Source organism: Bos javanicus, chromosome 21 (assembly GCF_032452875.1).
Source record: "Bos javanicus breed banteng chromosome 21, ARS-OSU_banteng_1.0, whole genome shotgun sequence".
Lineage (NCBI taxonomy): Eukaryota > Metazoa > Chordata > Mammalia > Artiodactyla > Bovidae > Bos > Bos javanicus.
Genome location: NC_083888.1, coordinates 55406729 through 55421467, shown reverse-complemented (window position 1 = coordinate 55421467; position 14739 = coordinate 55406729). Strand labels below are relative to the sequence as shown.

The following is a 14739-nucleotide window of genomic DNA, read 5'->3' as shown; positions in this document are numbered from 1 at the left end:
GTGGAATCAGATTGTGTAGGTTTTAGGTCCTGATGCTGCTGGCCTTGGGTGAGTAGTTAAACCCTTGAACCCTCAGTTTCTGCATCGGTCAGATGACCTAACAATAGGACCTGCCTCATACAGTGTCAGAAGGGTTAAGTGAGAAAAAGTATGAGCGCATAGCCCTCCACACCTACCCAGGGCTCAGTGTTAGTGGTGGTGGCTTCTATCACAATTAGGAGAAATACTGTTTTAATCATCTAAGAACATGAAAATTACACTTTTATATCTCTTTAAATACCCCCATGATGGAATTCTTTAATACCTTAACTGCTATGGAAAACAGTACAGAGATTACTCAAACAACCCATATGATCCAACACTTCCACTTCTGTGTACAGATGTACAGATGCCAGAGTATTCTTTGAAACCCCAAAGAATTGAAAGCTGAGTTTCAAAGAAGTATTTATGCACCTGTGGCAGCATGATTTACATTAAGCAGAAGGTGGATGCTACCCACGTGTACACTGATGGATGAACAAATAAGCAGAATTGGTCTGTACATACAAAGGACCATTATTCAGCCTTTAATAGGAAGGAAATTCTGACATGTCATTCAGTTCAGTTCAGTTCAGTCACTCAGTCATGTCCAACTCTTTGCCACCCCATGGACTGCAGCACACCATGCTTCCCTGTCCATCACCAACTCCCAGAGCTTGCTCAAACTCATGTCCATCGAGTCGGTATGCCATCCAACCATCTCATCCTCTGTTGTTCCCTTCTCCTCCTGCCGTCAATATTTCCCAACACCAGGGTCTTTTCCAAGGAGTCAGTTATTTGCATCAGGTGGCCAAAGTATTGGAGCTTCAGCTACAGCATCAGTCCTTCCTATGACTATTCAGACTGATTTCCTTTAGGATTGACTGTTTGGATCTCCTTACAATCCAAGGAACTCTTAACAGTCTTCCCCAACACCACAGTTCAAAAGCATCAATTCTTCAGTGCTCATCTTTCTTTATAGTCCAACTCTCACATCCATACAAGCCTACTGGAAAAACCATAGCTTTGACTAGATGGACCTTTGTTGGCAAAGTAATGTCTCTGCTATTTAATATGCTGTCTAGGCTGGTCATAGCTTTTCTTCTAAGGAGCAAGCATCTTTTAATTTCATGGCTGCAGTCACCATCTGCAGTGATTTTGGAGCCCAAGAAAATCTGTCACTGTTTCCATTGTTTCCCATCTATTTGCCATGAGGTGATGGGACCAGATGCCATCTGCTTTTTGATTGGTGAAAGTTTTAAGCCAGCTTTTTCATTCTCATCAAGAGGCTCTTCAGTTCCTCTTCGCTTTCTGCCATAAGCATGGTGTCATCTGCATGTCTAAGTTCTGGCAGTCTTGATTCCAGCTTGTGCTTCATCCAGTCCAGCATTTTGCATGATGTATTCTTCATGTAAGTTAAATAAGCAGATTGACAATATACAACCTTGACACTCTCCTTTCCCAATTTGGAACCAGTCTGTTCTTCCATGTCTGGTTCTAACTGTTGCTTCTTGACCTGCATACAGCTTTCCCAGGAGGCAGGTAAGGTGTAACATGCATGAATTTTGAGGATATTTTGCTAAGTGAAATAAGCGAGTCACCAAAGGACAAACACTGAATGATTTCACTTACATGGGAGACTAAAACAGTCAAATTCTGAGACACAAAGTAGGTTGGTGGTTGCCAGGGACTGGCGGGAGGGGGGTTATTCCTTAATGGGGACAGAGCTCCAGTTTGGGAAGATGGAAAAGTTCAAGAGATGGATGGTGGTGATAGTTCACAACAATGTGAATATACCTTATTATCACTGAACCACACACTAAAAAATGGTTACAAATTTACATTATGCATGTTTCATTAGTAACACAATACAAAAAAGTCTGAACTCTGAGTGCCTTTTTCTGGATATGTTTAAAAGAACAAAATTGGGCTTCCCTGGTGGTGGGTCAGCGGTAAAGAATCCACCTTCCAATTGCAGGGGACACAGGTTCTATCCCTGGTCCAGGAAGATCCCACATGCCGCAAGACACTCTGCCCGTGAGCCGCAACTGCTGGACCCAGGAGCCCCAACTACTGAAGCCTGGGCACCTAAGCCCGTGCTCCACTGCAGTGAAAAGTCCCTGCACCGCAACTGGAGAGTAGCCTCCAGTCCCTGTGACTACCAAAGGCTCTTGAGCAACAAAGACCCAGCACAGCACTAAAAAATACAAAAACAAAATCTACATGCCTGTCCATGTCCTTTTGTTGTGCTGGAAGATGGAGGATCACGTATGCTTAGATGGCAGGCCACTGAGTAGGTGTTACCACCTCAATGTGGTCCTGAGGCTACATGTGCAGTGTCAGAAAAGGCAGCCCCTTTTTCTGAGAAGCAGAACCAGGAAGAGGAAGGAGCTCTGACCCTGAATTCCAGCTAGATTTACATCAGTGGTGATGAAAAGGCAGTTCAGAATAAGAGCTCCAGTCGAGATGAATATATCTTCTGTTCCGGACTTTCCCTTCGGGGAACTCGTTTCATACCACGTGAAGGCGGATTGATGTTTTTAGGCCATAAGGGTCCATTTAACTACAGTGGGAAGTAATCCAGTCCTGGGAAGCCTGCTCCCTGGGAAGAGCTCATGCATCTTATCCAAAAACAGCGAAATCTTCTCTCCCCACTATCAGATCGGGCTCCCCTCCCTCCACTCTGCAAACAGAGCAACACTGGTGTTATCTGGCATCAGGGGTCCCACCCAGGAGAATTCTCTAGCTTCTCTCTGAGTTGCCAGAGCTTTGTTCGTATGCCAACAATTTGGAGAATATAAGCATTTCTAATATACATCACAGGCTTGCCAGGTGGCGCTGGTGGTAAAGAACCCACCTGCCAATGCAGGAGACATGGGTTTGGTCCCGGGGTTGAGAAGATCCCCTGAAGACGGAAATGGCAACCCGCTCCAGTATTCCTGCCTGGAAAATCCCATGGACAGAGGAGCCTGGTGGGCTACAGTCCCTGGGATTGCAAAGAGTTGGACACTAGTGAGCACATACATGCACACAGGAGAGAGCATATAATTAAGAAGTATTTTTCAAAATGTTTGACCACTGCACAGTGAAAAAATACACACACAGAGTTTCACAAGAGGGTACTTACCACTACTATACAAGCAATACAACGTTTCTATTTCATTTTCCAAAGATGCTGGTTAACCCCCACTGAAATGATTTTACTTCTCTCTCTAATGGGTCATAACTCAGTTTGAGAAACTGATGGTCTTTTTTTAAAATAATAATTTTCATATCTTCTCACTTTATTACCAATATATGCCACCTTTCAGAGACTTGCGATTTCCAGAGATTCTCTGCAAAGCCCCTAGATACCTTGAACATCCCCGACCCCCGCTCCCCTGCTGCCTCATTGGCGAGTCTGGCCCATCAGAACCCAGGGCTCCTGGCTCTGTCCTCTCTGGAGGGCTGAGGTGTGCAGATACTTTGTTGTCAAAGTTAATAGCACCTGGGCTTCTTCACTGTCACCCATTTAAACTGGGATGAGACACACATACCTGGGTGACTTGGGGTTCCCATCTCTGCACAGAAACACCTGATCAGCTCCTACTGATCCGCTTTGGTAAGTTAACATTGGGGTTGACATCTTCAGAACGCCTTGGAAATAAAGGCAAAGCGTGGAGCCATCAGCGCTAGTGTTGCATTTGGGGAACTCATGCTGGCTTTTCAAGAACTTCTTCAGAAAGCATCATTACCATTACTGAATGACGTCAACCTGTAGAATACTTTACTAGGTAAGCCAAAATTTGACACGGAGAATACTTAAGTTTACTTTTCTTGTTGTTCAGTCAACAAGTTGTGTCTGACTCTGCGACCCCCATGGACTGCAGCACGCCAGGCTTCCCTGACCTTCAATATCTCCTGAGTTTGCTCAAACTCATCTCCATTGAACTGATGATTCCATCCAAGCATCTTACTCTCTGTTGCCCCATTTCTTCCTGCCCTCAATCTTTCCCAGCATCAGGGTTTTCTTTCCAATGAGTCAGCTCATAAACATTTACTTTTAGTTCTGAGTAAACCCTAGAAGTATAATCACTCACCTAGAGCCAGACATCCTGGAATGTGAAGTCAAGTGGGCCTTAGGAAGCATCACTACGAACAAAGCTAGTGGAGGTGATGGAATTCTGGTTGAGCTATTTCAAATCCTGAAAGATGATGCTGTGAAAGTGCTGCACTCAATATGCCAGCAAATTTGGAAAACTCAGCAGTGGCCACAGGACTAGAAAAGGTCAGTTTTCATTCCAATCCCAAAGAAAGGCAATGCCAAACAATGCTCAAACTACTGCACAATTGTACTCATCTCACACGCTAGTAAAGTAATGCTCAAAATTCTCCAAGCCAGGCTTCAGCAATACGTGAACCGTGAACTTCCAGATATTCAAGCTGGTTTTAGAAAAGGCAGAGGAACCAGAGATCAAATTGCCAACATCCGTTGGATCATGGAAAAAGCAAGAGAGTTCCAGAAAAACATCTATTTCTGCTTTATTGACTATGCCAAAGCCTTTGACTGTGTGGATCACAATAAACTGTGGAAAATTCTGAAAGAGATGGGAATACCAGACCACCTGACCTGCCTCTTGAGAAGCCTGTATGCAGGTCAGGAAGCAACAGGTAGAACGGGACATGGAACAACAGACTGGTTTCAAATAGGAAAAGGAGTACGTCAAGGCTGTATATTGTCACCCTGCTTATTTAACTTCTATGCAGAGTACATCATGAGAAACGCTGGGCTGAAGAAGCACAAGCTGGAATCAAGACTGCCGGGAGAAATATCAATAACCTCAGATATGCAGATGACACCACCCTTATGGCAGAAAGTGAAGAGGAACTAAAAAGCTTCTTGATGAAAGTGAAAGAGGAGAGTGAAAAAGTTGACTTAAAGCTCAACATTCAGAAAACTAAGATTGTGGCATCTGGTCCCATCACTTCATGGGAAATAGATGGGGAAACAGTGGAAACAGTGTCAGACTTTATTTTTCTGGGCTCCAAAATCACTGCAGATGGTGATTGCAGCCATGAAATTAAAAGATGCTTACTCCTTGGAAGGAAAGTTACGACCAACCTAGATGGCATATTCAAAAGCAGAGACATTACTTTGCCAACACAGGTCCATCTAGTCAAGGCTATGGTTCTTCCAGTGGTCATGTATAGATGTGAGAGTTGGACTGTGAAGAAAGCTGAGCGCCGAAGAATTGATGCTTTTGAACTGTGGTGTTGGAGAAGACTCTTGAGAGTCCCTTGGACTGCAAGGAGGTCCAACCAGTCCATTCTAAAGGAGATCAGTCCTGGGTATTCTTTGGAAGGACTAATGCTAAAGCTGAAACTCCAGTGCTTTGGCCACCTCATGTGAAGAGTTGACTCATTGGAAAAGGCTCTGATGCTGGGAGGGATTGGGGGCAGGAGGAGAAGGGGACGACAGAGGATGAGATGGCTGGCTGGCATCACCGACTCAATGGACATGAGTTTGAGTGAACTCCGGGAGTTGGTGATGGACAGGGAGGCTTGGCGTGCTGCAATTCATGGGGTCACAAAGAGTCGGACACGACTGAATGACTGAACTGAACTGAAACCCTAAAATTGGCCAGCATGTAAGTGGAGTCAGGCTAGTGTCACCAGCCTGTCTCGTCTTGTGAATGAGCAAAGATGCTGCATACAGATGTCCAGAGAGCCACGATTTTCACAACAATTATGTATAAAAATAATTATTTCCCTCATTTTACAGAGGAGGAAAACTGAAGCTCAGAAATGCTAAATAATTTGAGCGAAGTCCAGTATGTAGGTTGGTGTCATGACTTTAGATCCCAGCATAAGTTCTCATCTGCTCCACACCCCTACCCCCTGACTATCGTCAGGGAAGTTCAAGAAAATAGAGGAAAAGTCTGAGAGTCTGGTCTTGAGTTAGCTACTGGCATCAAAGTGATTTCCAAAGTGAACTTGACTCTTAAAAATAGCACACTTTCTAATTATAATAATAAGACATATGGTTGTAGAATATGTGGAACACACACAGAAATCCCAAAATAAGGTAGATAGGGTTTTCGTTCACTAAACCCCTCATAGCTGTTTGGGGCAGGATCTCTGTGCATTTGCTGGCCCAGGATAAAGTCTTGTCCAGCCTGAGCTTGTGAGGGCCTGGGATGGGAGAATGGACCCAGTACTCATGGTACCGCTGGTTCTACAGGAGCTTCTGGACTACTCCATGGCCCAGGAGTGGTGCCAAGGGGCAGTTTGGGGGAGATCTGGTCACTCCCATAAGTTCCATCACCAGCCCCTCACCTCCTCACATAAAGCCAAACAAGCATGTTGTCTGTGTTAAAACCATATGGCTGGGACTTCCTTGGTGGCTCAGTGGTAGAGAATCCATCAGTGTAGAGAATATATCCAGCCAGTGTAGGAGACACAGGTTTGACCTCTGAGCCAGGAAGATCCCACATGCTGCAGAGCAACTAAGCCTGTGCACCGCAACTCTTGAGCCTGTTCTCTAGAGCCCAGGAGCCACGACTACTGACGCCCATGCACTCTAGAGCCTGGGCTCTGCAACGAAAGAAGTCAATGCAATAAGAAGCCTGCAGACAACTAGAGAGAGAGTAGCCCTGCTCACCACAACTAGAGAAAAACCCAAGCAAAGCAACAAAGACCCAGCACAGCCAAAAAAATTAATTAAAATTATATAGAAAAACCCATATGGCCTTGAGACAGCTGCTTCCCATCCCAACTCCCCCATGTCATCACCTCAAGCCATTTGGGAGTCGATGGCAAGCCACTCCAGTACTCTTGCCTAGAAAATCCCATGGATGGAGGAGCCTGGTGGGCTGCGGTCCATGGGGTCGCTACAAGTCGGACACGACTGAGCGACTTCACTTTCACTTTTCACTTTCACAGAATGGAGAGGGCAATGGCAACCCACTCCAGTGTTCTTGCCTGGAGAATCCCAGGGACCGCAGAGCCTGGTGGGCTGCCGTCTGTGGGGTCACACAGAGTCGGACACGACTGAAGCGACTTAGCAGCAGCAGCAGCAGGGACAAGCTGAGGGTGAGGAGTCAGATCACTGTCAGAGTTCCTAAAGTACCCTCTCTCCAGCACCACCCCCCCCCCCCCAGATTCTAGGGGGAAAGACAAGGAGGCCAGTCGGTCCATCAGGGGATACTCACAAGGCTCAATCTAGCAATATGTGTGACATGACACCCCGGGGGGTGTGGGGCAATCATGATAAGTCTAAAAGACCCAGCTCCTCTGTGTGCTGTGAGGGGGAGCCTGTTGGCCTGGCAAGGGCGCTGAGCAGAGCCAAACAACAGCTCCTGGTTGTGCGACCTTGGGCAAGTCATGGAACCTCTCTGAGTTTTGGTTCCCCCTCAGCAGAATGGGGTTTATCATGCCCCCTCTCAGGACTGCTGTGGACCCAGCTGTGTGTTGTGTGTGAAGCACTGGGCTGGGGGCCTGGCAAGAGTAAAGCCTGGCTCTTCGTTTCTTTGACATTGAACAGAGGATACAGGATACTAGTAAGACAGGGCACCAGGGAGCTTCACAGGACGGGGAACATAGCATATCCCCAAGGGGGCCACAGAGAGATAAAAACCCTAGGCAAGGAAGGTCGGGGCAAGAGGAGACCCCACACCTAAGCTGTAAAGAATTGACGTATCAATTTATCTTCAAGCTGGGAATCAATGCCTGAGCTTTCTTCTTTAAGCATTTCCCAGGCTTCCGTTCTAAAAAGATAGGAAATCATTGCCATTAAAAGCTCAAATTGCTTCCACTTTCTCCATCCACATGAAACAAAAATTCTGCAAAATCTAATACAGTCGATTCCAAGTACGAAGCCACTTCGGTCTTGCCACTAGGCAAGACCCAGTTCTGAGCTGACATCCAGCTTGAGCCTTGGTGGTCAGGTGAACAGGAAAGCAGAGTGACATCTGAGAAAGTGGGCAGCTGAAACCCCCTGCCAGATGGTAGAGACCCCCAGCACCCCCTGGCCTATGAAGCAGTGGACACAGCCGGCGGCCCTTCTCTTCGATGACAACAGGGTCCTTAGTTTTCCTCCTTCTTCAGTGCTTCTCAGAGGAAGGCCCCCCTCTCTTACTCTCTACCCCGCGCATGGAATGTCCCAGGGTGCCATCAGGGTCCTGCTCTCAGTCTCCACTCATTTCCTCCATGATCTCATCCAGCATCTTGACTTTGAAGCCATCAATATGCCAACCGCTCTCCAGTTTCTCTTTTCAGCCCAGACAGCTCTCCTGAACTTGACTCGTAGATCTGACTGCCTGCTGCCTTTCCCACTTGCAAGTCTAATAGGTACCCACACTTACAGTTACCTGAGCTCAACTTATACTCTTAAAAAATTTTTTTAAATTATAATTGTGGTAAAATACCAGAGAAGGCAATGGCACCCCACTCTAGTACTCTTGCCTGGAAAATCCTATGGACGGAGGAGCCTGGTAGGCTGCAGTCCATGGGGTTGCTAAGAGTCGGACACAACTGAGCGACTTCACTTTCACTTTTCACTTTCATGCATTGGAGAAGGAAATGGCAACCCACTCCAGTGTTCTTGCCTGGAGAATCCCAGGAACGGGGGAGCCTGGTGGGCTGCCATCTATGGGGTCACACAGAGTCGGACACGACTGAAGTGACTTAGCAGCAGCAGTGGTAAAATACATAACATATAATTTACCATCTTATCTATTTTTAAGAGTACGTTCTCTGGCATTAAGAACTTTCACATCATTGTGAATGTATCACTATCATCGATCCCCAGAACTTTTACATCTTCCCAAACTGAACCCCTGAACCCACTAAACACTACCTCCCGAGGCCCACCCCTAGTCCCTAGCAACCGCCCTGTGATTTTGTCCCTGTGATTTTAACTACTTTGTGTGGGGCTTCCCTGGTAGCCCAGAGGGTAAAGAATTTGCCTGCAATGCAGGAGACCCAGGTTTGATCCCTGGGTCGGGAAGATACCCTGGAGAAGGAAATGGCAACCCACTCCATTATCCTTGCCTGAGAAATCCCATGGACAGAGGAGCCTGGTGGGCCACAGTCCATGGGGTCCCAAAGAGTCTAACATAACTAATAACAATATCCTCAAGGTTCATTGTGCTGGAGCATGTGTCAGAATTTCCTTCCTTGTTAAAAACAAAACAAAACAAAACATTTATTTCCCTTTTTTTTCAACTTTTTTTTTCCCCCCATTTTTTGGCTGAGCCACACAGCATGTGTGATATTAGTTCCCTGACCAGGGATTGAACTCTTTGCATTGTAAGCACAATCTTGACCACTGGACCACCAGACAAGTCCCTTCCTTATTAAGGCTGCCTAATATTCCATTCTATGTATAGACCAATTGTGTTTACCCATCATTTGTTAATGGGCGCTTGGGTCATTTCCACCTTTTGCCTATTGTGAACACTATAGCTGGGTGTGCAAATGGGTGTGGAAATGTCTATTTGAGTCCCTGCTTTCTGTTCTTTTGGGTGCATACCCAGAAGAGGAGTTACTGAATCATACGGTATTTTCTATTTTTAATTTTTTGAGGAACTGCCATACTGTTTTCCACAGCGGCCGCCCCCTTTCACACCCTCACCAACACGGCACAAGTTCAGGCTTGCTCCGCAGTCTTCCCCATCCCAGTTCACAGCAACTCCATCCTCTCAGTAACTGCCCGAACCTCTGAGCAATCTCGCCTCCAGTCTCATCCCTGCCTCCAACCCACCTAGAAATCACAAGTCTACCTTCAAAAACAGAGACCAATCCGACTACTTCTCACCACCTCCACCCATACCATTTGTCTCTCTGGGGTCCCCTGAAGCCAGAGTCTGAGACAAAGACTTGGGTGCAGGTGGTTTATTTGAGAGATGAGCCCAGGAGGGAGCAGGGACCACGAGGGCAGGAAGGAGGAAAAGCCTACAGGAGGGTTCATGCATTTTCAAGCTCACTGCTCCAGGCAACGGGGTCTCAGTTCCCTGTCTCCAAAAGTCAGGGAGGCAAGTCATTAGCACCCACCCTCCACAGGTTGAGGGAGCCCTGGAGGCATTAGCCCCCATACTTCCTGGCTGGGTGAATCCCCCAAGGGCACGGGCCTGGTCAGGTCTGTGTGACTCAGAGCTTCCAGCACAGCTGTGGCTGAAATCACCAGGGAACAGAAGGACTGGCCACAGGGCTCCACTGTCATCTCCTGCCTGCAATAACCCGGCCCATCTCCTGTCCCTCCCCTTGGCCCTGTTGCCACCAGGGATCCTTTAGAACCTAAGCTGGCACCACCCTCCTCTACTCTGTGGCTCCCAGGGCAGCCCAGCTATTTACAGTGGCCCTCAAGTCCCTCCCCCATCTGACCCTGTGACCTCTGCCCTCCATCCTCTCCTCCTCTTCCACTCCAGGCCAGTCGTCTGCCTGCTGTCTTGTCTGAAGCCTGCCAGGCCCCTACTCCCCCTGATGGCCACCGTCACACCCAGGGACGCTCTTCCTGCAGCCAGCCCAGGCCTCACTCCTGCATCCACTTCAAGGAGGCACCCTCTCCAGGAGGTCTTCCCTGACCCTCTTGTTTAAGACAGCAGCCCACCCCCCAGTCCCACCCCCTGGCCCATCGATCCCCATTCTCCTGGTCCTGGTCCACATTCCCCCTCAGTGTCTCAACTTTCAACACACTATATTCTTTTCCTATGCTGAAGGCTTCATGGAGTATATATTCTAATGGAGACCATAAATAGCATAGGAAAAGAATACAGCACAGTCTGGTTCAGCCATGGGTCTCAAGAGCCTTAAATAGTGCCTGGCACACAGTAGGTACTCAATACACACTTGTTGTATGAAATGGACTCTGTACGTCCAGACACAGCCTTTTTGCAGCTTCTAATGTAGCGGTAAAAGGAGACCAAACCAGTCAATCCTAAAGGAAATCAGTCCTGAATACTCATTGGAAAGACTGTTGCTGAAGCTGAAGCTCCAATACTTCGGCTACATGATGCAAAGAGCTAACTCATTAGAAAAGACCCTGATGTGAAAAAGATTGAAGGCAGGAGGAGAAGGGGACGACAGAGGATGAGATGGTTGGATGGCATCACTGACTTAACGGACATGAGTTTGAGCAAACTCTGGGAGATGGTGAAGGACAGGGAAGCCTGGTGTGCTGCAGTCCATGGGATCGCAGAGTCGGACATGATTGAGCAACTGAACAAAAACAACAACAATGAATGTAGCAGGCGCTTCAGGATGTGCCCAACGGGTGGGAGTCCTTTTTAGAGGCTAAGTCTGAAAGATGCGTTTTGAATGGACACAGAGAGACAGGAAGTGGGAAGCAGGTTGGAGTCACCAGGCCTCCAGCTGCTGCCCAAGGATCACCGCAGAACGGAGAGTGATGAGGGGCAGCTGTCCACCCTGCAGCCAAGGTGGTCCCAGCACACAGACACCAGCATCCCAGCCTCACATGGGCGGTACTCTCGGCCCTGATGCACACCTGGGTGCTCCAGGAACCTGGGCAGCCTGGGCCTATTTGGGCCTTGTGGCCCTGGCTGTCTCAGCCTTTCGACCCCTCTAGCCTCGACTATTCTACCACCTAACTTGGGGGTCTAGGGTTGTCCCGGGTTGCTGAGTGTCCTCTGCAGGTCACCCCTGCCTCTCATAGGGCAGCACATAAACAAGTGGGATCACAGAGCCTGGCGGACCTGGGTTCAAATTCCAGCTCATCATCCCCAGCTAGGTAAATCACCTGGACCTCTCAGCATCTCAGTCTCTTCATCTGTAAAATGGGGATGAACGTGAAGTGAAAGTCGCTTCCCTTGTGTCTGACTCTTAATGACCGCATAGACTGTAGCCCTCCAGGCTCCTCTGTCCATGGGATTCTCCAGGCGAGAACACTGGAGTGGGTTGCCATGCCCTCCCCCAGGGGATCTTCCCCACCCAGGAATCAAACCCATGTCTCTTATGAGTCCTGCATTGGCAGGTGGGTTCTTTACCACTAGTGCCACGTGGGAAGCCCCAAATGGGATAATACAGCTTATATCAAAGAGGTGTTCTGAGTGTTAAGGAAAACGCCTGGTGCCGAGTGCACAGCACTCTGCCTGGTGCTGGGCGGAAGTTCTGCAAACGCTGATTCCCTCCACCTCCACCCACAAAGGCTTGTCTGTGTAGGGGGACCCCGTCCCCTCACTTCACCTGCTCGGTAGCCTCATCCACAAGCTTCTTGTGCACACTCAAGTCTCTCTGCTTGACGACCATGGAGGACCCCTTCTCCAAGGCCTGCAGGAAGGCGGCTAGGGCCACGGCTCCTGGCAAGCGGTCTGGAGGCCGGTAGTTGAAATACATGGGGAAGATGGTGGTGAGGAGCACAGAGCGGGCGTGGGACCGTGCCAGGGAGGCCTGCAGCAGCTCACCTAGACAGCTCACCCATCTCCCCACTGCCTGAAATTACACAAAAACGAAATACAGTATGTCCCCTACATTTGAATGTTATAGTTGCAAACTTTCAAAGACACAAACGCATATTCCATCTATGTTAGGCGTGAGTGACATTGCAGCTTGCCCTCCATCTCCTATTGTTGATGATCCTTCAGCTCTACCATCTCCCACCTCCTCTCCCTCCTCAGTCAGTACCTCTTCTTGCCTCTTCACTCGATGCCAGCCCCTGTATGCCAGCTGTTGTACAGGACTAGTGTATGATAAGATTAAAAATGTTTATTTATTTATTTTTTTATGTATTACTTGTGTGAAAAGTATTATAAACCTATTATAGTACAGTACTGAATAGCTGATCATGTTAACTGGGTCCTAGGCTAACGTTGTTGGACTTACAAATTGGACTTAGGAACACACTCTTGGAACAGAACTTGTTTGTATGTAGGAGATTTACTGTAAAATCACAAAATCATGCAACTGTGTTTCAAGTAGAATTTCATGTGAACACTCATTCGGGTTTTTTCTTTGTTTGTGAAATGGATTTGGGGGTGTGGCAGACCCCTCCTGGTCCAGTTGAGAATGATCACTGGGTAAGGGGCTCACCAGCCTCTCTTTTAGTTAAGTGTGGCCTCGAGACTGGGATTCCCAGGTGGCACTGGTGGTAAAGAGCCTGCCTGCCTAATGCAGGAGACCTAAGAGAGGTGGTTTTGCTCCCTGGGTTGGGAACAGGCCCTGGAGGAGGGCATGGCAATCCACTCCATTATTCTTGCCTAGAGAATCCCCATGGACAGAGGAGCCTGGCAGGCTACAGTCCATAGGGTCGCAAAAAGTCGGACACCACTGCAGCGACTTAGCATGTATGCATGGCCTCAAGACCAGGTTCTCTCCTGGAGACTCTCAGAGAGCTGTGGGAAGGGGGCATGGGTAGAGTCATGTGGCCTCCTCCCTGCCTGGCCACACACACAGTTCCAGGCACTCCTCCAAGCTCCCGCCACTTCCAGGGGCTGGGATGTTGACAACTAGCGCCCCCTGGGGGTTTCAGGACGAGATGCAGAGCTGCTGGGTCCCCGAGTGACAGGGAATCAGATCCCCTTCCTGCTGAGCTAGAACACTCACCCTGCAGAACTCACCCTGGACTCTTGTGTGAGAGGCACACATTTCTGCTGTGTTTTCACAAAGCCTCTTGGGAATCATTTGTTAGAGCAGTTTATCAAACTGTGACCCATACAGGTGGCTTCCCAGGTGGCTCAGGGGAAAAGAATCCGCCTGCAATGGACGAGATGCAGGTTCACTCCTTGGGTCAGGAAGATCGTCTGGGGGAGGAAATGGCAACCCACTCCAGTATCCTTGCCTGGGAAAGTCCATGGACAGAGGGGCCTGGTGGGCTACAGTCCACGGGGTCGCAAAAGAGTGGGACACGACTGAACGACTAACCAACAACAATCTGTACAGGGAGCACAGACGGAGGAAGGGAACTAGGGGTGTCTCAGTTGGGGAGGCCCCCAAAGCAGAACCTAAGACAAGGGCTTGAGGGCATGAATTTCGGTGGAGAGTGAGCCCAGGAAAGAAGTCAGAAGGTGGAAGAAGGTGAAAGGCCACCAAAGGATGTGTGTGTGAGTGAGTTAACTCTGAATGCAACTGGGGCTTGGTCCTGCTTGAGATCTTCTAAGAAACTGTGTGGTACCTTAGCCAGTCCTTGGGGATGGTCCTGCTGGAGGACAGGGAGACTGGGCTGTATGCACCGCCTCCATCGCTGCTGGGTGAAGGCTGCCTGTCGGGGTGTGGATGCCCAGCTGTTTCGGCTGTGCCTGCCCTGCTGGAGGAGCAGAGAGACCTGAGGCCCAGGTGGGAAGCCCATATGCTGGGAGCACCCACTGCAGCTGCAGTTCACCTGGGGGTTCGGGCGGGGGACCAGCTGCATCTTGCAGATGTCACCGTGGCTCCCAAGCCAGCCCCAGAAGGCAGCACAGCCCCAGAGGCTCCTCACACACAGCAGCGCCTTTGTCTACGCTCGGGGCACCTCGGGGCATATCTGTGCCGTGGAAGGGGGCAATGTGATTTAGAACTCCCACCCACCCCAGCAGCGGCTGGTAGAAAGGGGAGGGGCCTCAGGCCCCCAGTGGGCTTGCATTCAAGGTGCCTGGACCACATAGAGGAGCACAGGGTGTGGATCCTGGCTATAGAGGAGCAGCTCCAAGTTCAGCATCTGGAAACTCCCACATTCAAGTCCAGGTGCTGATGTATCGCAGCTCTGTGACCCTGGCCTCATCCCTGGGCAGCTGTGGGACCCTGGCCTCCTCC

At 49.0% G+C, this 14739-nt stretch overlaps 1 long non-coding RNA gene across 11 annotated transcripts in view; it reads right to left on the bottom strand.

Annotated features, from left to right (window-relative positions):
* The window catches only part of LOC133234492 (uncharacterized), a 93823-nt gene that overhangs the window by 16591 nt on the left and 62493 nt on the right, over positions 1-14739 (bottom strand). For 3 of the 11 annotated variants that reach the window (XR_009732147.1, XR_009732156.1, XR_009732150.1), the window contains exon 6: positions 3555-3654. The exons of the other annotated variants lie outside the window; for them this stretch is intronic. This is a non-coding gene — a long non-coding RNA (uncharacterized LOC133234492). The remainder of the gene's footprint in view (positions 1-3554; positions 3655-14739) is intronic. 11 annotated transcript variants of the gene reach the window in all.